The sequence below is a fragment of the Ursus arctos genome, unplaced genomic scaffold (genome assembly GCF_023065955.2).
Source record: "Ursus arctos isolate Adak ecotype North America unplaced genomic scaffold, UrsArc2.0 scaffold_22, whole genome shotgun sequence".
Lineage (NCBI taxonomy): Eukaryota > Metazoa > Chordata > Mammalia > Carnivora > Ursidae > Ursus > Ursus arctos.
In genome coordinates, this window is record NW_026622897.1 from 5,900,604 (window position 1) to 5,921,473 (window position 20,870).

Consider the following 20,870-nt stretch of genomic DNA (forward strand, 5'->3'; position numbering starts at 1 on the left):
TTAACCCATCCTTAACGCTCTGCAGAATTCTCAGAATTGTCGTCTCTAACACTGATACCAGTGTGAGATTCGGCTGCTTTAAGTTAGCATGACAAAAAGAGTTCTCTTGCTTAAATATGATCCCAGCCACAATGAAAATAATGTGACCCTGAGCTCCTTTGAAGGAGCTTTAGCTTTAGGAAAGAGCATTAATAGCTCATTTGTCCCCAGAAAGAGAGCAGTGAAATAGGAGGAGCAGTAGTGTCCCCCATAGTATAGAAGGATGTCAGCTGGCTAGTCAGCAGCAGATGCCCGAGCTCCATCTGAGGCTCTAAGCTTTTGTGTACTATTTTTGAAAACAGAGAAAGGAGAGCTTGCTTTGACACCGTGTGGTTTCTTTCCTCGTCTTCCGTCCTCCTCACACATTGGCCCAGGCTGTGTTTTACTTGGTAGCTTTCCCTTCTGGTTCCTCCTAACTGTGGAATTAGCATAGGTAGAATTACTACAAAATGTGTTAGTTAGCATTTGTCATTGTTGTCACCGTTGTTACTAAAATAGAACAGTTTGGTAGGAATCTAGCCCTTCGCTGCAGTGGACTTAGTGACATCGTGGGATTCATTGGTCTGCTAGGAACGGCACAGAATCATGTTCTTGCCTTGAGTTTTGATACAGACTTTTATACCTTCAGAGGAAGAAAGACCTCAAGTATTAGAATTGTCTTTGTGCTACTAAGTGATTCTGTATTTCTTGATCTCCCCAACAGGCTATAATGTATTTATACTGCTTTCACAATAAAAATATTTGGCTATTTTCTATATGTGGTGCCAAGAACTGGAGTAAGAACCTTCTGTGTTATTTAAATCATGTTCTACTTATTTAAGAGTTTAAAATATCCACTTATTTGTTAGTCTCCATCTTGTTGTAATATTTTTTCCGTCCATTCTCTCAACTAAGAATTTTTTAGTAATCATGTGCCAGGTGATAGTGAGTGCAGGTACAGAGGATGAAACATAAAGAAAAATACTTTTCCTGCCATGGCAGTTTTTAGTTTAGCAGAGGTTGCAGACATCTAAGCATGCAATTACAAAACAATAGGATGGATACATGCTGTGATCTGTGCCCTGGGGGAGACAGAGGCAAGCGAGGCACAGAGGGAATGTGCATGGAGAGCAAGTGAGGAATCTCACCTGGGCTTGGTGACTCTGGAAGAGCTTCCTGGAGGGAGTGACATCTAAGCTAAACCTGAATGAAGTTTTAAGTCTTGCCAGAGCAGGGAGAAGATAGGTTGCCCTTCGTAACAGTGTGGCCTTTGAAGTGAAACAAGAGTATCTTTAACCATATTCCAATTAAACTCTTCTTTCACTAAAATTGTTCCTTTCAGCTGTGCCTCACAAGCTGAGAGATTTGGTTTTGAGCATGGAATATAAGATTAATTTTTGTATATCTAGTAGCATTCATCATGTTTGGTTTATGGCCATCTTCATGTGAATTGCTAATGATGAAAATTTGCAAAGTATTGAATACGATGAAAAAGAAGCAGCTGGGTGTTCAAGATACTCATTATTCAGTCAAATTAAGTTTTTAATATTTATAATCCTAACCTTTTTCAAACAAAAAAAGGAAAGAGAAGAAGGTTGTGGTTAGACTTTTACTGCCTGATAATATGTCACTGTTTTTTTCACAGACCGCAGTCTCTGGCTACGGTTGCTTTGTAAAAAATCCTTACATTGGTGGCATGTTTGGTCGATTATTCTAGGTGGCATAAGACCCATAACATCTATAATTTGTACCGAGACTATTGGCATAATTTAGACATGATAACTTCTTTTTTTCTTTTTTTAGGATTTTATTTTATTTTATTTGACAGAGATAGAGACAGCCAGCGAGAGAGGGAACACAAGCAGGGGGAATGGGAGAGGAAGAAGCAGGCTCCCAGCGGAGGAGCCCGATGTGGGGCTCGATCCCATAACGCCGGGATCACGCCCTGAGCCGAAGGCAGACGCTTAACCGCTGTGCCACCCAGGCGCCCCTAGACATGATAACTTCTATGCAACTGTTTTACATCTAATATCAGGAGCTGTTCTTTTTGGCTTGTGCAACACAGCTCTGTGTCCAAAGATTGATGAAGGATTTTTGTTTATCTGTTTTTTCATTCGTTTGGGGTTTTTGTTTTATTTTTCAACTGTGTTCCATGTTAGCTTTCTGTTTTTGAGTGAACTTGTGTTATCTTTAAGATTTCTCTCCTACGGAAAGGAGGTGACCCACGTTCATCTGTGTGGTGTCTCTTCATATTGTTCTGTGACATTTCTTCACAAAATCTTGCTTCCCAACTTCTCTTCCGAGACTTAACAGTCAGCTTTGTAATGTGTGGAAGGCTTTCCACCTGTAACAGAAATACGTATGACTCAGAGATGAATTTCTGGGGACAGAAAATGGCCAGAAAGCATTTTCGTTTCTTTTTAACTGTTTTTGGTTGGGACCAGTTATGGCACATTATATATTTTATATGAATTTTAGTGGAATTATTGGTGCTGAATCTAGGGGGTGATTATTTTTTAAGGGACTTTTTTCCCCCCTCACTTAAAGTCTAGGTAATTGTGAAAAGAAAAATACTATTGACTACAGTGCCATTTACTTGGATCCCTATTCACTGGTGGATCTAGTTGGGGGCAGCAGGTGAGGAGAGAAGTCAGCTCAGCTTAATGACATATTGACTTTATTGTGTGCCTGCCTTTCTTTCCTTTCCCTCTTTTTAACTTCAGGAGATTTATCCCTGATGCTAATATGTCTAGCAGCTTTCAAGGGAAAATCTCCATCATCTCTTACTATTTGTGAAATACGAAGTTCCGTGAATTATCACATTTCATAGGGCTTTGATCAGAACTTCATTTGAAATGTGGTTGACAAGGAGTTAATTTTTCTTGACTTTCTTTAAATTGTGTTCATTTTATCTTTCGTCACTTTGTCATTGTCCTCAAAACACAACACAACACAACAAAACAGAATATTCTGTGTGGTATATAGCATGAATGGAGAAATTGAAAAGGCAGATTGTTGGGTCGGGTGTGGGGAAAAGCAGTATTACTTGTCTTGGGATTCATAGGGGAAAGGATGCTTCCCGTCGAGGAAGGAAGGTGTTATTTCCTGGGGTGAGGGTTAGGATGGAGAAGACATACTTGGGAAATTTAGGGTTTAGGAGGCTCCCAGCTTGATCTTACTTGCAGTCCCAGTTTTTGCCCTATGCTTTCTGTTTTTCTGTCATTTAGCCACGCACTGAATAACTGGGATTCAATGACAGTTAGGAGTTTGTCATGTTTCAGAAGTGTTCGGGTCTCTGGGGAGAAAGATGAATGACTTGGATGCCAAGAAGCCAAGAAGAACCATGTAGCAAGGGTGATGAACCAACTAGTAGGGTTTTCTTGGCTGCTACTCAGAGTCCGGTGCATGGCAACTTTGTTTTCACTGAGAAGACTGTTGAGAACAACACTTTCTTAGGACGATCCTTTTCTTCATTTCACATAGCCTCATGTAGAATGGATTGATAACTAATGATTATATAGCATTCCATTATTCATACACCATAATTTTCAGATTATCCACCCCCCTTTTAGACTTCTAGGTTGTACCTTGCTTAGGTTTTTTTTTTCGTTTTTGTTGTTTGGTTTTGTTTACTTTGTTTTTGCCATTATAAGTATTTTTTTAATTGAGATAAAATTAATATATAACATTATATTACTTTCAGGTGTACAACATTTGTTATTCAACATTTATATGGGATACAAAATAATTACCACCAGAAGTCTAATTACCATCTATCAACATACAATATGACCCCCTTCACCCATTTCACTTACCGCCCCCCCCCCCCCCCAGCTTCCTTCCGTTCTGGTAACTATCAGTCTGTTCTGTCTCTATGAGCTTGTCTCAATATTCTTCTGTTTGTCCATTTGTTTTGTTTTGTTTTCAGATTCCACATATAAGTGAAATCATACAGTACTTGTCTTTCTCTGTCTGATTTTTTTCACTTAGCATAATACCCTCAGGGTCTATCCATGTTGTCACAAATACCAAGATTTTGTTCTTATTTATGGCTGAGTAGTAATCCATTATTTATACCACATCTTTATCCATTTATCTATTGATGGGTATTTAGGTTTTCTCTATATCTTAGTTATTGTAAATAATGCTACAATGAACCTATAGGACTACATATATCTTTTTAATTGATGTTTCCATTTTCTTTGGATAAGTATTCAGAAGTGGAGAAGCTGGATCATGTGGTAGATCCATTCTTAATTTTTGAGGAATCTATGTACTGTTTTCCATAGTGGCTGCACCAATTTACATTCCCACCAGCAGTACACGAGGGTTCCCTTTTCTCCACATCCTCACCAGCACTTGCTGTTTCTTGCCCTTTTGATAATAGCCATCCTAACAGGTGTGAGGTGATATCTCATTATAGCTTTTAATTGCACGATTAGTGATGTTGAACATCATTTCATGTGTCTGTTGGCCATCTGTATGTCTTCTTTGGCAAAAAAGATCTATTCAGATCTTCTGCTTATTTTTTAGTTTTTTTTTTAATTCTTGAGTTACATATGTTCTTTATCTAGTTTGGATATTAACCCCTTATTGGTTATGATTTGCAAATATCTTCTGCCATTTTAGTAGGTTGCCTTTTCGTTTTGATGGTGATTTTCCTTGCTGTACAGAAGCTTTTTAGTTTGATGTAGTCCATTTGTTTATTTTTGCTTTTGTTTCCATTGCCTTTGGAGTCAGATTTACAAACATCATTGAGAATGATGTGAAGGAACTTACTGCGTAAGTTTTTCTCTAGGAATTTTATGGTTTCAAGTCTTCTGTTCACATCTTTAATCCATTTTGAGTCAATTTTTGTCTATGGTATAAGATAGCAGTCTAGTTTTATTCTTTTGCTTGTGTCTGACTAGTTTCCTCAGCACTGTTTATTGGAGAGACTGTCCTTCGCCATTATATGTTCTTGGCTCCTTGTCCCAAATTGTCTCTAAATATGTAGGTTTATTTATGGGCACTTAGTTCTGTTCCATTACCCGTGTGTCTGTTTTTGTGCCCGTACAATGCTATTTTGATTACTATATTTTTTAGTATAGTTGAAATTAGGAAACGTGTTACCTCCAGCTTTGTTCTTCTTTCTCAAGATTGCTTTGGCTACTAGGGATCTTTTTTGGTTCCATACAAATTTTAGGATTATTTGTCCTAGTTCTGTGAAAAATGCCATCGGAATTTTGATAGGGATTGTATTGAATTTATAGATTCCTTTGGTTTATATGGACATTTTAACAATACTAATTCTTCCATCCATGAACATGGACTATCTTTCCATTTATTTGAGTCTTCTTCAAATTCTTTCATCAATGTCTTACAGCTTTTAGTATATAGGTCTTTCACCTCCTTGGTTAAAAATTTTTCCTAAGTATTTCATTCTTTCTGATGCATTTGTAGATGAAATTGCTTTCTTAATTTCTCTAACAGTTCATCATTAGTGTATAGAAACACTGCAGATTCCTGTATATTAACTTTGAGTCTTACATTTACTGAATGTATTTATTAGTTCTGACAGTTTCTTGATGAAGACTTTAGGGTTTTCTGTGGTAATCTGCAATTATTTTGATTCTTTCTACTTCTGACTTTTATTTATTTTTTTGCCTAATTGCTGTGCGTAGGACTTCTAAATAAAAGTGGTGAGAGTGGGCATTGTTGTCTTGTTCCTAATCTTAGAAGAAAAGCTTCCAGTTTTTCACCATCGAGAATGATGTTAACTGTGGGTTTGTCAGTATGCCCTTTATCATGTCGAGGTATGTTCCCTCTATACCCACTTTGTTGAGAGTTTCTATCCTAGTTGGATGCTGAATTTTGTCAAATGCTTTTTATGCATCTGTTGAGATGATCACATGGTCTTATGATTTTTATTCTTCATGTGCTGGATCATGTTGGTAGAGTTGCGGATGTTGAATCAATCTTCCATCCCTGGAATAAATCTCACTTGATCGTGGTGTGTGATCCTTTTAATGTATTGCTGAATTTGGTTTGCTAATATTTTGTTGGGGATTTTTGCATCTATGTTCATCAAGGATATTGGCCTGTAATTTTCTTTTTTTGTAGTGTCTTTGATTTTGGCATCAGGGTAATGCTGGCCTTATAAAATGAGTTTGGAAGCATTCTCTCCTCTTCAGTTTTTTGGAAGATTTGAGAAGGATGGGCATTAAATCTTCTTTAAATGTTTGGTAGAATTCACCAGTGAAACCATGAGGTTTTTGTTTCTGGGAAGTTTTTGATTAAGGATTCACTTTCCTTAATAGAAATTGGTCAATTCAGATTTTCTGTGTCTTTATAATTCATTCCTTGAAGATTGTGTGTTTCTAGGAATTTATGCATTACTTCTAGATTGTCTAATTTGTTGGCATGTAATTGTTTGTAGTAGTTTCTTATGGTCCTTTGTATTTCTCTGGTGTCAGTTGTTATCTTTTATTACTGATTTTATTTTTTGAGTCCTCTCTCCTTTTTTCTTGATGAGACTGGCTAAAGGTTCATCAATTTTGTTGATCTTTCCAAAGAATCAGTTCTTAGTTTCATTGATCTTTTCTATTATTGTTTTTAGTCTCTATTTCATTTATTTCTGGTGTGATCTTTATTATTTCCTTTCTTCTCCTAACTTTAAGCTTTATTTGTTGTTCTTTTTTTTTAGTTGCTTTAGGTGAGAAGTTAGGTTGTTTACTTGCAATTTTTCTTGTTTATTGAGGTCTTGAGGCCTATATAGCTATGAACTTCCCTGTCAGAACCACTTTTGCTGCATCCCATAGATTTTGGTATATCATATTTCTGTTTACATTTGTCTTTAGGTAATTTTTTATTTCTCCTTTGATTTTTTTCAATGACTTATTGGTTGTTTAGTAGCATGTTGTTTAACGGCTATGTTTTTCTGGTTTTGCTAGTTTTCTTCTTTATACCATTGTGATTGGAAAAGATGCTTGATGATTTAAATTTTTTAATTTATTGAGACTTGTTTTGTGGTCTAACATGTGAGCTCTCCTGAAGAATGTTCCATTTGTACTTGAGAAGAATGTGCATTCTGCTGCTTTTGGATGGAATGTTACATATATATTTATTAAGCGCATCTGGTTTAAGGCTGATGTTTCTGTATTGATTTCCTCTCTGGATGATCTATCCATTGATATAATGGGGTGTTACAATCCCATATTATTATTATATTGCTGTCAGTTTCTCCCTTTAGGGCTGTCAATATTTGTTTTATATATTTTTGTGCTCATATGTTGGATACATATATATTTATGAATATTACATATTTTTGCTAGATTGACCCCTTTATCATTATGTGGTGCTCGTTGTCTTATATTTGTTTTAAAGTCTATTTTGTTAGATAAGAGTTTTGCTACACCAGCTTTCGTTTCCATTTGCCTGGAGTGTCTTTCTCCATCCCTTCACTTTCAGTCTGTGTGTGTCCTTACTTCTGTAGTTAGTCTTTTTTAGACAGCATATAGATGGGTCATCTTTTTTTTTTTTAATCCATTCAACCACTCTATCATTTGATTGGAAAATGTAGTCTTTTTACATTTAAAGGAATTAATTATCGATAGGTATATATGTATCACCATTTTGTTTATTGTTTTCAGGTTGTTTTTGTAGTTCTTCTTTGTTCCTTCCTCTCTTGCCTTCCTCCCTTGTGATTGATGATGAATTTTTTTAGTATTAGGCATGGATTCCTTTCTCTTTGTTTTCTGGCTTTTTTGTAGTTCCTCTATTCCTTTCTTTTTTCTCTCTTTCCTTGTGGTTTGATGGCTTTCTGTAGTATTATGTTTAGATTTTTTTTCTCATTTTTTTGGTGTGTATTTATAAGTTTTTTTCTGTGGTTACCATGAAGTTCACATATAACATCCTTTGTATATAACGGTTGGTTTTCCGTTGATAGGAACTTAAATTTGAACACACTAGGAAAACTTATATTTTTAACCACCTCCCCACACATTTTGTATTTTGTGTCACATTTTTTGTCTTTTCATTTTATGCATCCTTTAACTAATTATTGTAGTTCTTGGTACTTTTACCACTACTATCTTTTATCCTTTCTCCTTGCTTTATAAATGATTGATCCACTGTTTTTTGTATATATTTACCTTTTCCAGTGAGATTTTTACTTTCATATATTTTCTTGTTATTAATTAGTGTCATTTCTTTTCAGCTTAAAGAAGTCCCTTTAACATTTCTTGTAGGTCCAGTTTAGTGGTGATGAACTTTTTTTGTTTTTGTTTGTTTATCTGGAAAGCTCTTAATCTCCCTTTCAGTTTTGAATGATAACTGTGCTGAGTAGAGAATTTCTTGGTTGGAAAATGTTTCCTTTCAGCACTTTGAGTATGTCATGCCATTTTCTTACTTCAGTAAAGTTTCTGCTGAAAAATTTGCTGAAAGCCATATAGGATTTCCCTTGTACTTAACAAGTTGTTTTCTTTTGCTGCTTTGGAGATTCTATCTTTAACTAACGGCCCCCCAAAGCTCAGTCATTGAAAGGGAAACTTTATTGAAGCCCTAGGGCCTTGGGGCTTGGGCAGGAGGCTACCATGTGGGCAAAGGAAGAGCCAGTGAAGGGGCCTTATTTTACCTTCTTCTTAGGGCACAGGTTGTTGGTGTGGCCACACTGCTTGTGACAGTTGACAGCACGGGTATAGGCGAGCATAACCCTGGAAGCAGATCATTTTGTCACAGTTGTGTTTTGGGCTAGCTGGCAGAGCAGAGGCTCAGTGATATCACCCTGCAAGTGAAGCACCAAGTACAAGGTGGATTCTTTGTGGATAGTGTAGTCAGAGAGAGTGTGTTATCCTGTAGCTTTTTGCTCCCCAGAGTCAGATGCTGCTGGTTAGGCAGGATGCCCTCCTCGTCTTTGATTTTGGCCTTGACCTTCTCAGTGGTGTCACTGGGCTCATCTTCGAGGGTGGTGGTCTTACCTGTCACAGTCTTCATAAAGATCTGCATCTCTGTGTCCACAAGGCCACCACCCCTGAGCCACTTGGCCACTTCGCTGAAGAGAAAGAGTCTATCTTTATCATTTTAATTATAATCTATCTTGGTATGGATCTCTTTGGGTTCATCTCTTTTGGAACTCTCTGGGCTTCCTTGATCTGAAATTTTGTTGCCTTCCTCAAATTAGGGAGGTTTTCAGCCATTCTGTTTTCAAATAAGTTTTCTGGCCCTTTCTCTCTTTTCTCCTTCTGGGTTCCTTATAATGCAAATGTTATTCCACCTCATGTTGTCCCAAAGGTCCCTTAAGATATCTTCTCTTAAAAAAAAAAAAATTCTTTTTGCTGCACTGCCTAGGTGAATTTGATTGATATTTCAACTTGCTGATCTGTTCTCCTTTATCCAGTGTGCTGTTGAACACCTCTAGTGAATATTTCAGTTCACGTCAGGTATTATATTTCAGCTCTGTGACTTCTGCTTGATATTTGCTTATTTTTTTTGTCTCCTTTGAAGTTCTCACTCTGTTCATCCATTCTTTTCCCAAGTTCAGTGATGAACATTACTTTGAACTCTTTATCAGATGGATCAATTATCTCTGTTTTATTAAAGTCTTTTATTGAGGCTTTTTCTTGTTCTCTGATATGAAGCATATTCCTCTATCTCCTCATTTTTGCCTCTCTGTGTTTGTTTCTAAGTATTAAGTAAATTAGCTACCTCTCCCATCCTGGAAAGAGTGCTCTGGTATAGGAGATGTCTCATGGAGCTCAGAGATAATATCCCCCCCGGCCACTTGCAGCAGGAACTCAGGGGGCATTCCCCTATATGAGTTCCGTGTGCCTGCCTGCTGTGGTGGGGCCATAGCTGTGGCACAGGAGTGTGTGGGGATGTTGCACAGCCTAGCTGTATTGTGGCTGTTGTGGCACTGGCCTGGCTGTGGTATGGAGGTGGGCAGGGCACTCAACAGTGGGCACCCTCCAGTGCCAACAGGCTCGAGGAAGAGTTCCAAAATGGTGCCTTCCAGCACTGGCATCAGCAAGATAGAATTAAAACTTCAGAAATGACCCGTACCACTGTCTGTGTCCCTGGAGAGTCCTAACCAAGTTCCTGCCTCTCTGGCAGACTCTTCAAGATTAATGAGTTGGTCTTCTTCACATATGGTCTAGGCAGTATTCAAACTGGTATCTTTGCACCTGGTCCCAGAGTGAGGGAGTCTCTTGTCAAGTCCTTTATGAGCATGTTCTCTGTTCCGTACAGTTTTCCTACATGTAATCCCCATTGGTTTTCATAGGCATTTCGGGGGCTCATCTCTCCTGTGCAGCATCTAGGGGTTGGCTGCCTAATGTGGAGCACAGACCCCTGACTTCTTTGGAAAAAGTTCTGTATCTGCGAGATTCCTCCTAATTATCCATCACCACTCCTGGGCTTCGTTACTGTTTTGTTTTGCATTGTTTTGGCAATACTGTGTTTCTTCTACTTGTTTCAGCACTACTCTTTTATCCTTTGTTGTGGGGGCTCTGTTCATCTGGTTATCAGGTCTTTTCTCAGAGGAGATTATTTCATATGTAATTGTAAATTTGTTGTGACCATGGGAAGAAGTGAGATTGGGATCTTGCCATGCCACCATATTGAACCCCTCCCTCCTGTAAGTAATTCTTTAATGGACAGCTTTGCTGAAGATTAGATTTTCTCTCTCTTGAAGTAATTTGAAAGGCTAATGAGGAGTAAGACTAAACTGTAAAACTTAACTTTTCCAGATATCTGGAACACTGGGGAAATGTTTGGGAGGGGATGATCTTGAATACTGAAAACAAATGAGTAAAAAGTAGTTTGAGGAGAAAAGCTGATGTGCTTCTGGGAAGCACAAAATGTTCTATATACACATTAGCAGTGAGAAAAATACATACTATAAACCCAGCCTGTATGGGTGTTTAATTTTTTTTTTAATCGGAGAGAAGAGAAATAATTATGTATGCCTTCTAAATTACTGCAGAGCAGGGATTCTTAATCTGGGCTCTATAGTGAGCTTTAGAGAAATCTTGAACATCTTGAAATTGTATGCAAAAATGATGGTGTAGGTGTGCATACCATGTAGACACTCCCATGCATTTATCTGGAAAGGGGGACCATTTATTGTCATTGAATTCTCAAGTGGATTTATGAGCCAGAAAAATAGAGATGGGGCCAGAACTTTTTGGCAATCCTAAATGACACATGTGCATTTTTCAGAAGGAACCGTGTGCGTGGACTGTTGGTGTGATTGCAGTCCTCTGCCTTCTGTTTCCTCTGACCAACCCCCGCCTTTTCTCATATTAGAACTTTGACCTAAGAGGGCATCTTCTGCTCTTTTACTTAGGTTTTTGTAATGAGTGAGGAGCCAATCAGTCTTTTCTTTGAGTACCTTTTTTTTTTTTTAATCTGTTTTTAGTCCTGAGCAGCTAGGAAAGAAGCATTAAGGACACGATACTTTTCAGTTCCATTTCTATATGCAGGAGCGTTCACCATCAGAAGGAAGCTGGACAGATTTTATGGAATGTACTGCAGTAATTAATCTTCATTAGGACTGTTGCCACGGCCTTGTAAATTAAAATTTATGAGAAGAGGGAAGTCTGTGGCACAACATATTTGAATACCAGGGTGCCTATCCTTAAGGATAGATACAAAGATTTCTGAGAATTTTTTTTAATGGTCCCAAGCTTATTTATTATTAGCTTAAAATTCGTTAGGAAAAAGTCCAGGCTAAATTTCTTGATATGAACGCAGAAGGAGAGCTTTATACAAAAGGGGCACAAACTTGGACGCTCAGGTACTGACTCTTGGTAGCTTTCCACACATGATTCTGCAGCACGTTGTAAAAAGAAACTCGAGGGGTTCTGTGTAAGTGATCCTCACTGTGTCCCATCTCAGTCCTCAGCTTCCTCATAGCTATATTATTCAGCAGTTTCACCTGATTTCTTTTCTTTGCATTCCAAAAAAGAGAGAAAAAAGCAAAAATTTGAAAAGCTGTGCAGACACTATAGCAAAGGGAGTGTGCTTTCTTCAGTCTTCACCCTGTCCTGGCCTTTGTTAGGTTTCTAAAAAGGCTTGTGCATTGATGTCATCCTCTGTTTTATGACGGAGCACACACAGATGCGCACACCCCTAATTGCACATGAATAAATGCGGCTGCTACAGAGGTTAAGAGCTCAAGCATGAGCAAGCCATCATGAGGCTTTCCGGCTGCAGTCTCTTTTCTAATGTCAGGCTTACAGAGTCCCCAGTGACTTTGGCTGCCATTTTACCACTTAATAATTGGAACTGCTTGCCCCAGTGTCCTTGGAAGTTTGGTCTTCACTCCACTACGTTGTATTTCTGCCAAGCCTGCATACACCAGGGAAGAAGTTGACAGGATCCCCCAGCAGATCTTTTTCTTCTGTGGTGTCTTGGCCACAATCATAACAGACAGTGCTTGGAACATTCTTGAGTCTCGGAGTAGTGGTTCTGACTGCAGCATCCTTGCAGCCCAGGGAGTATGGTTTCTAGGTTACAGAGGACGTTCTGATCTCTTTTTACTGGAGTTAATTCACACATCATTTATTTAAAGTATGCTGTTTAACAACGAGCAGTCTTCCTATTCATGGCAGGTACTAATGATTATGTTCTTTTTCTTGTAATGTTTCATTTGTCCCATCCCTCCCCACTTGTGTTAAGTCTGGCTAAAGCTTCCTAAGGGATGGACAGAATTTTTAAAGAATCAAGTGGTGTAAGACCTAGTAGTTTCCTCTACATGGAAAAATATATCAGCGAATTAGCCTCTCTCCTTTTGCCTTTCTGTTTTTTTCAAAGATTGATTGATTGATTGATTTGAGAGAGAGAGGGAGGGAGCGGGGGAAGGCCTGGGAGAGGGGGAGAGAGAATCTTAAGCAGACTCCCTGCCGAGAGTGGATCCCAACAGGGCTCTTGATCTCATGACCCATGAGGTCACTACCTGAGCTGAAATCGAGTCAGAAGCCCAACTGACTGAGTCACCCAGGTCCCCTTGCCTTTCTGTTTCAATACATAGGAATATAAACAGTGTCTGCTCCTGGTAGGATGGTCTCAGAGGCGTCTGTATCTCAGAAATAGTTGCTCTGGCAGGTGTTAAATAAGAATTACATGAAGTTCTATGGATTAAGAGGCTGAATGCCTTGTCCACATACACCATGGCATGTAATTTGGGAATATTGATCTTTGTCCATATTATCATAAACTTTGCAACATGGGGAAAGGTAGGAATTTTGTGAAACTAAGTCTGTATTACAACAAAGGCAAGCTACTTAGCCTTGTGGGAAAACTGGCTTTTGGAGTCAAACAGACCTGAATTTGAATCTTCCTTCCTTTTTATAAGTTTTGGACCATGGACAAGTTATTTAATCTCTGTGACCCTCAGTTTTCTTCACCAGTCGGAAGGGTGTGTGGCAGCCTGAGGTTTATGAGAACAGGAGAGAGAATACAAGACGATCTGAGTATTCCTACTGAAGACTGGGAAGTTACTTCGGGTTATGAGTTAAGGCAGCATGTTTTTCTTTGGGGTAAAAGGAGAAAACTCTAACTTAAATTATGCGGGTGGTAAATCAACTCTTTTGAACTAAGCAAATATTTTTATGGATAACTTTATTTTTTTAACAATTTTAGTTTTTACAGTAAAAATTTAAGGAAAAGTAGTTTCTGTATGGGCCCCACAGCCTTTTCTATTAATGACATTTTATTACTGTTTGTTACCATCAGGGAACCTGTATTGACAAATCATTATCACCCAAAGTTTATAGTTTACTTTTAAGATTCCTTCTTTATCTTGGACATTCTGTGGGTTTTGACAAATACATAATGATGTGTATCTGCCTTTATGGTATCATACAGAATAGTCCCAGTGCCCTGAAAATCCCCTGTGTTCTACCTATTTATTGCTTCTTCCTTTTCCTCCCCATTCTTTCTTCTTCCTGCCACTCAAACCCTGGCAACCATTGCTATTTTTCCTATATCCATAGTTTTACTTCTAAATGTGGTATGGGTGGAATGATACAGTATTGTGGCCTTTGCAGGTGTCTTTTTGTACTTAGCGACACTCATTCAAAGTTCCTCCATGTCTTTCCATGGCATGATGAAAATAGTCCATTGTATGGATGTGCTTCAGTTTAGTTATCCATTCATCTGTTGAAAGACATCTTGGTTGTTGCAAGTTTTGGCAATTACGAATAAAGATGCTATAAACATTTGTGTGCTGTTTTTTTTTTCTTTTTTATGAACATAGTTTTCAACTTCTTTGGGTAAATACCAGTGAGTACAGTTGTTAGATCACATGGTAAGAATGTGTTCAATTTTCTAAGAAACTGACTGATCATCTTCCAAAGTATACATACCATTTTGCATGCCCACCAGCAATGAGTGAATGTTTCTTTTGCTCGACACCCTCACCAGCATTTGGTGGTGTTGGTGCTTTTAGATTTTAGCCATTCTGTAAGAAATTTTATAGTTTAAAGAAAGCTGTTTTGTTTTGTTTTTTTAACTTGTAGAACACAGTAGAGCCTGACAATCAGATGGTTTGTGGGATTTTTTTTTGGTAATACATACAGAGTGAAATCCTATTTCATCAAACATAAAATTCTAACTTAACAGAACCCTTCGTTATGGATGGGGCTGCCCTTTGAGGAACTGTATTCCCAGCCTCTCAAAACTTAAGGTTTTCTGTTTTATAGAAGACAAATAATGATAGACTTAATTTTAATAAAAGCAGCAAAGACTACTGTTGCTGAGAATCTTTACCTACCAGAGCACCCAGAGTCTGTCTCCTTATAGAACTTCTGCCTTGGATTCTTACCCCACCAAGGCCCAGACCTCCCCAGTATCCCTTCCTGACTGTCCCAACTCCCTAGCAGTTCTTTCTGTTGCCAGTTCCACATCATTAGGACATAAGTTGAACAGCCAAAACCTGGGTTGTGGTGGTCACTGTTGTTCAGTAGCCTTATGTGTTTCATAGGTTTCAGGGATTAGCCTTCACTTCATCTACCATTTAGACACACCCCCCCCTTTTTTTTCCAATGAAAAACTGTTCTGTACCTTAAGAGTAGACTTAAAACTGTTTGGAACTCAAGGCATTTTAAATTAAAAGGCTTTCACCTTACATGATAAAGCCCAATATAACCCAAGAACCATTAAAAGAAAAGATGAAATACTTCCCACCATGGGGAGTTGGAGAAGGTACATTAACTCTTACAGTGTATTTGCTGTGCATGTATCAGTTGTTTATCACTGCTTTCCATGAGGTAGATAGTAATCACATTTTAGAAATTAGAGAGTTGACACTCCGTGAAGTTAGCCATTTTCCCAAGTTTTAGGCATTTGCTAGCATTCCAGTCAGGTCTGACCCCAACACCCCTTTATTTGCTCTATACCAAAATTTTTGTAGAGCCATATTTAATAACAATAGTTGAGTCACTGTTGAGTAACTGGTTTTAAAAAGTAACCACTTCAACATGAAACGTGGTGGTGGGGGACAAAGGAGATACTCTTTACTTATATATATATTCCAGAGAAGTTACATGTATTGTTGCAAAGAAAATAAAGATTACTTGTTTGTTGAATTGAGATGCCAGGTTATGCTCTTTCTGTAATGTTGAAGTATTGCCTCGTTTCTTATTCTGAGTTTGAGGTTATTGGGTGCTTCTTGCTAGTGTTATTTTTCTTCTACTTTAATGTTTTAATTTTCACTGTGGCTTTGATCTGTTGCATTTCTTTGGAATTAATGATGCACTCTTTTGAAAAAAGAAAAGTACAGGTTTAAACGTCCACTTACATACTGGCTTACAAAGAAGGTAAGAGTGTGTTTTAATTAGGGGTTGTTCTGTTTGACCGTATATGTTATAGAGTGGGCCAGTCAGATATTTAGCAGTACAGAAGCTCAGCCCACTGGCTTTATTCATCATTAAGAAACATTTATTGAGCCCTGGGATACTAGGGCTGTGTGGCCACAAAGAATAAGACAGAGTTTTTGTCCTCAAGGAACTTGCAATTTAATGGGGGATAAGTAAGTAGTTGATCTCACTTTCAAATATTATAACGGAAGAATGCATAGTGCTTAGGGGGCACCTCAGAGGGCAGTTAACCCTGAGGGAGATGACCTGGGAAAGCTTCCCAGAGTCGAGGCAGGTGAAGGAGAGGATGGAATGACAAAGCTTAAATTAAGGTAATTATGGAGGTACTGGGAAAACTTAGATGGATTGCAGAAAGATTAGTACAGAATTGATCAATTAAAGTAAGGTTGTGAAGGAGAAGGTGGTTCAAGAATGACTTCCAGGCGTTTATTAAGGGTGTCACTGTTCACTCAGAAGGAAAATGTAGGAGGAACAGCAGTAGTTAGTGCATGTTGAGTTTGAGGTGCCTTCAAAGATGGAGGCAGAGATATCCAGGAGCTGGTTGAATATGCGGATCTGGGGGTCAGGAAAGAACTCTAAGCTAAAGATGCATATCTTTAAAGTCATTAGCGCTATGGAAGGTAGTTAAAATACTGAACTGCATGAGTATATGCAGAATGAAGATACAAAATAGTAGAGAGCTGAGGATGGAACCTGGAAATGCAGACATTGAAGTGATGGACAAAGGAAGAAGAAGCTGAGAAGATAGACTATGAGGGAGGTGGAAGCTGACCTTTACTGAAAATTTAGATAATTGTCCATTACGTCTCATCCCATTTATATAATTTTGAAAAACATACACAGAGCTACCATTACATCTCATCCCATTTATATAATTTTGAAAAACATACACAGAGCTAAAACTTGGGATCCCAGGAACTTAAATGCTATTCAGAACAGAGAACTGATGAGACAGGAACCTGTGCACCCACAGACTGGACTGAATGCTCTGGGGGTGCTCGCATGAAGAGTGTGCTCGGTGACTGTTGGAAGTGGAAGTAGAAGCAAAGTCTGTTTCAACATTGCCTTCTTCACTGCAGTGGTGGTACTTCTCGGAAATCTGAACAACCCCAGCAGGGTCATGATTTCTGCCATTCAGAGGAGTGGACACTCATGGATGATCTCTTCATTCAGGCTATCTTCAGGGATGAAGACAAACAGCCCTAGACCTCAAAAGCTAGCAATTTAGTAGGTGCAGGGAAGAAATCTACACAAAATCCCTATGATATCGTTCAGAATGAGTGCTATGGGAGAGGCACAAACTTTGCATAAAGCAGGGCCAAAGGTGGAATCTTTGAGGAAGAGATGACAAAACTGGGTTTTGAAGGATATGGAGGATAGGAAGAATATAGATAGCTGTAAAGCAGTAAAGGGGAGTTCCAAATGGAGGCAAAAGAAGTTGAGAACCTAGAGCATGTTAGGGACTAAAAACTAGTCTGAAAGAACAAGGGGTGTATTAAAGGAGGAGGGTATAATGCAGAATAGGGTACAAAGGCAGGCCTATACCAGGTCAAGAGAGACTTAAAGATTATACTAAATAATAGTAGAAGGGAGTCACTGAAATGTTGAAGAATTAGAAGAGCCAAGATATGCTTCACAAAGAAGCTTCCTTTAATCACATGTAGGGTTGGTTGGTGGGAACGGGAAGAGTGTTATGTGGGAGACATTAAGGTTTAATGTATGATATTTCAGTGAGAACCTGGATTTAGAAGACTTGTTTTTTAACTTTTCTTCTTGGGGAATGGTGAGCATGGAAACAATTATTGAATGGCTGTCTTAGAAGCCCAATATGTAAAACTAAAAAGTAAAACTACCCACACTCTGAGAAATTTCTCCCTGTGGTCCTTGCAACCAGTTGCTGAGTCTAGAACAATGACTTTGCAACATTTTCATCATCACAGAGAACTTTTGCTTTCAACCCTAATGGTCCCTATGTTTTAAAAGACTTTTGTCTTTCAGGAAAGTTAATAAAAAGTTAATGTTTTGCATTTATTAACAAAGACAATTTCCAGTCCACTCAAGTGTCTGAAGTGTCAAGTGTTTACAAAGCTCAGTTGATAAAATTCCAGCCAAACCAAAGAAATACCAGAACTTAGTCTGGGGCACACAGTTTCAGGTGTTTTGAAATGCTGAAAGTAACCCATGACCCATCTATTCTGACAAAAGAAATATCACTGTTCCCCTTATTTCTGTGCAGCCTGGGATCCAAGTTGAAGGTTATATGGCAAACCTACTCTCATGCTTCTGAGCTTTGTGGAATTACAAAGAATAATTGTAATTATTCTTTGCCCAGAACTACTTTTCCCTTCAAGTTTAACTCTCTTTTTTTATTGCAAAGAGTAATACAAGCTTGTTACAGAAAAATCAGAAGATATATATACCAGAGAAAAGAACATCTAAAAAAATCTTGCAAATCTTTTTCTCTGCAAACATGCATGCAAGACTTTCTTAAAGATGGACTCTTGCTCTATATTGGTTTTGTAATTGTTTTCCTGCAACATGGTTTTTAATAGTGACATAGTGTTTCATTTCTAATTTTTTAACTTAAATTAATCCCTTATGATTGGACGTTTGGGTTTTCAGCTTCCTGAAATTAAAAATAGTTTTTTGCCTTGAGTATCCTGTAACTAAATCTTTATACACATCGTTAATTATTTCTTTGGGATAAATTCTCAAAAGAGAAATTGCTGGGTAGGCATACTTGACTGAATTTCAAAAGGTGCTACCAAATTGCCCTCCAGAAAGTTTAGTAGTAATTTATATTCCCACCTGGGAGTTTACATTCTAAGTAGGAATTAAGTTGTGTACAGGTGAAAAAGAAATCACTTTAGTGTTAGAAAGTAGCAATGCTAAGTACAAAATGACTAGTAAACAATTAGAGCTGTAGGCTTTCAGAGGAAAGATATCACTTTTAATAGTGAGTTCGGGTACCTTTCATGGAAGGTGAGGAATTGGAGAGGGCTGAGCAGGAGGGAGGTGCCACATTGACAGAAGGGCACAGGTGGGACACACAAGAGGGGTCTCTGATCTAAACAAGGAAGGGCCATGTTTGAGGAGTCCCGGAAGAGGGACCAGGAGGAAGGCTGGTTGACTTAGCAGGTTGATTCCAGGTGTTCCTCCCTCTTTGGTTTCTCATATGTGTGACACAGGCTGTCCTCTTACTCCGGGTGACGAGGCAGCTGCAGGTACCTGAAAAAGTTAAAATGTGGAAACCAGGAAATCAGACCTCCTGAAAAATCTGTTTACTTTCTTGGAGAGTTTTGGGTTTGGGGTTAAGGAAATTAGAAAGTAAGAAAGTTCTATTCCACTTAAAACTCAATTAGTAATGTATTTATTAAGATGTTAAGATTGAATTCACATTATAGTGTTAAATCCTTTTTTCTTCTTAGTGATGAATAAATTGGTTCACACATTTACTTTGAGTATTGTGATGAGATTTTGTGTAATCATTTTCACAAACAGTTCAAAGCCATTGAAATAACATTTCCCTGTTATTGTCGGTTCGGATTACATGTTACAACATGATATTTTTCTTTTTTTTTTTTTTTTTAAATATTTTATTTATTTATGTGACAGACAGCCAGCGAGAGAGGGAACACAGCAGGGGGAGTGGGAGAGGAAGAAGCAGGCTCACAGCGGAGGAGCCCGATGTGGGACTCGATCCCGGCACGCCGGGATCACGCCCTGAGCCGAAGGCAGACGCTTTAACGACTGCGCTACCCAGGCGCCCACAACATGATATTTTTCTTTGTGTTTTGTTGTAGGATTAGTTCTTTAAATGGCACACCAGACATTACTAATTAAATCTCTTTACTAGTTGGATTATTGAAAGATAAGTAGTTCTGAATTCTTTTGCTTTGGTGGTTTTGTTTTTACAGCAGTGGTGGGCGTTTGGTGCCCTGAGCCATGCTTTTACTTTTTAAGCTGTGTTTTATCCACCAGTATTTTGTACTGTTCCAATGTTGAGCAGTAAGATAGTCCTTTCTGACAATGACTTCATAGATTTGAAGAATGTGGAGATAGTTTGACACTTTATGTCCCATAGAAATCCTGAAATAAAGATAAAATACAGAGTTCAGGCCCAGACTCTTGGCCCTGTTTTGTAGGCCACCATCTAGTTCTCAGTTCCTACTGTGAGCCTCTTTACCTCCTTCAGATCAGTGGAGTAAACTTACTTCATGAAGAAAACTCACAGATTTTACTGCTGTTTCCCACCTGTATTGTGGTTCTTTCTTCCAGCACACCTTTTTCCAGAATGTTCCACCATAGAATTGGTAAACTGTACCAGCGCTGTGCTACCATGGGGGCAGCTAATAGAACTCTTGATTGAGAGGTGCAAGAGCCCCTTTCAGCAGTTGCAGAAAATAATTGAAGAACCAAGAAACTAGAACTCACTGTTATATACATTAGACTGTTAACCAGTCCTAATGAAGTCCTGGGTTTTAATTAGATCCAGGAACCTCCTCTTGACCATTAGCTATATATAGGGTCAGAACCCTTATGACTGATTCATCAGGATATAAGTAAAATAGAGGTTTCTAGTGCCACACATTTCCCCCCATCTTTATTGAGATATAATTGATATATAACATCATGTGAGTGTAAAGTGTACACCATGTTATTTGATACACTTACATATTGCAAAATGATTTCCACCCTAGTATTATTAGCTTACACCTCTATAGCATTACATAATTAGGTTTGTGTGTGTGATGAGAACATTAGCCATTTATTATCTTAGCAACTTTCAAGTATCTAATACAATATTGTTAACTAGAATCACCATGCTGTACATTAGATCCCCTGAACTTCTCTTAAAACTGGAACTGTGTACCCTTTAGCCAAAATCTCCCCATTTTCCCTACCCCCTGGTAACTACCACTCTAGTTTCTGATTCCTGAGTTTGCCTTTTTTAGATTCCATATATACGTGGTATCATTACAGATTTCATCTTTC

At 38.3% G+C, this 20,870-nt stretch overlaps 1 protein-coding gene and 1 pseudogene across 1 annotated transcript in view; one reads left to right on the plus strand and one right to left on the minus strand.

The window, feature by feature from the left end:
- Positions 1-20,870, plus strand: part of DDX10 (DEAD-box helicase 10) — a 257,415-nt gene that overhangs the window by 224,682 nt on the left and 11,863 nt on the right. The window lies entirely within an intron of this gene.
- Positions 8,624-9,003, minus strand: LOC123001405 (ubiquitin-60S ribosomal protein L40-like; annotated as a pseudogene).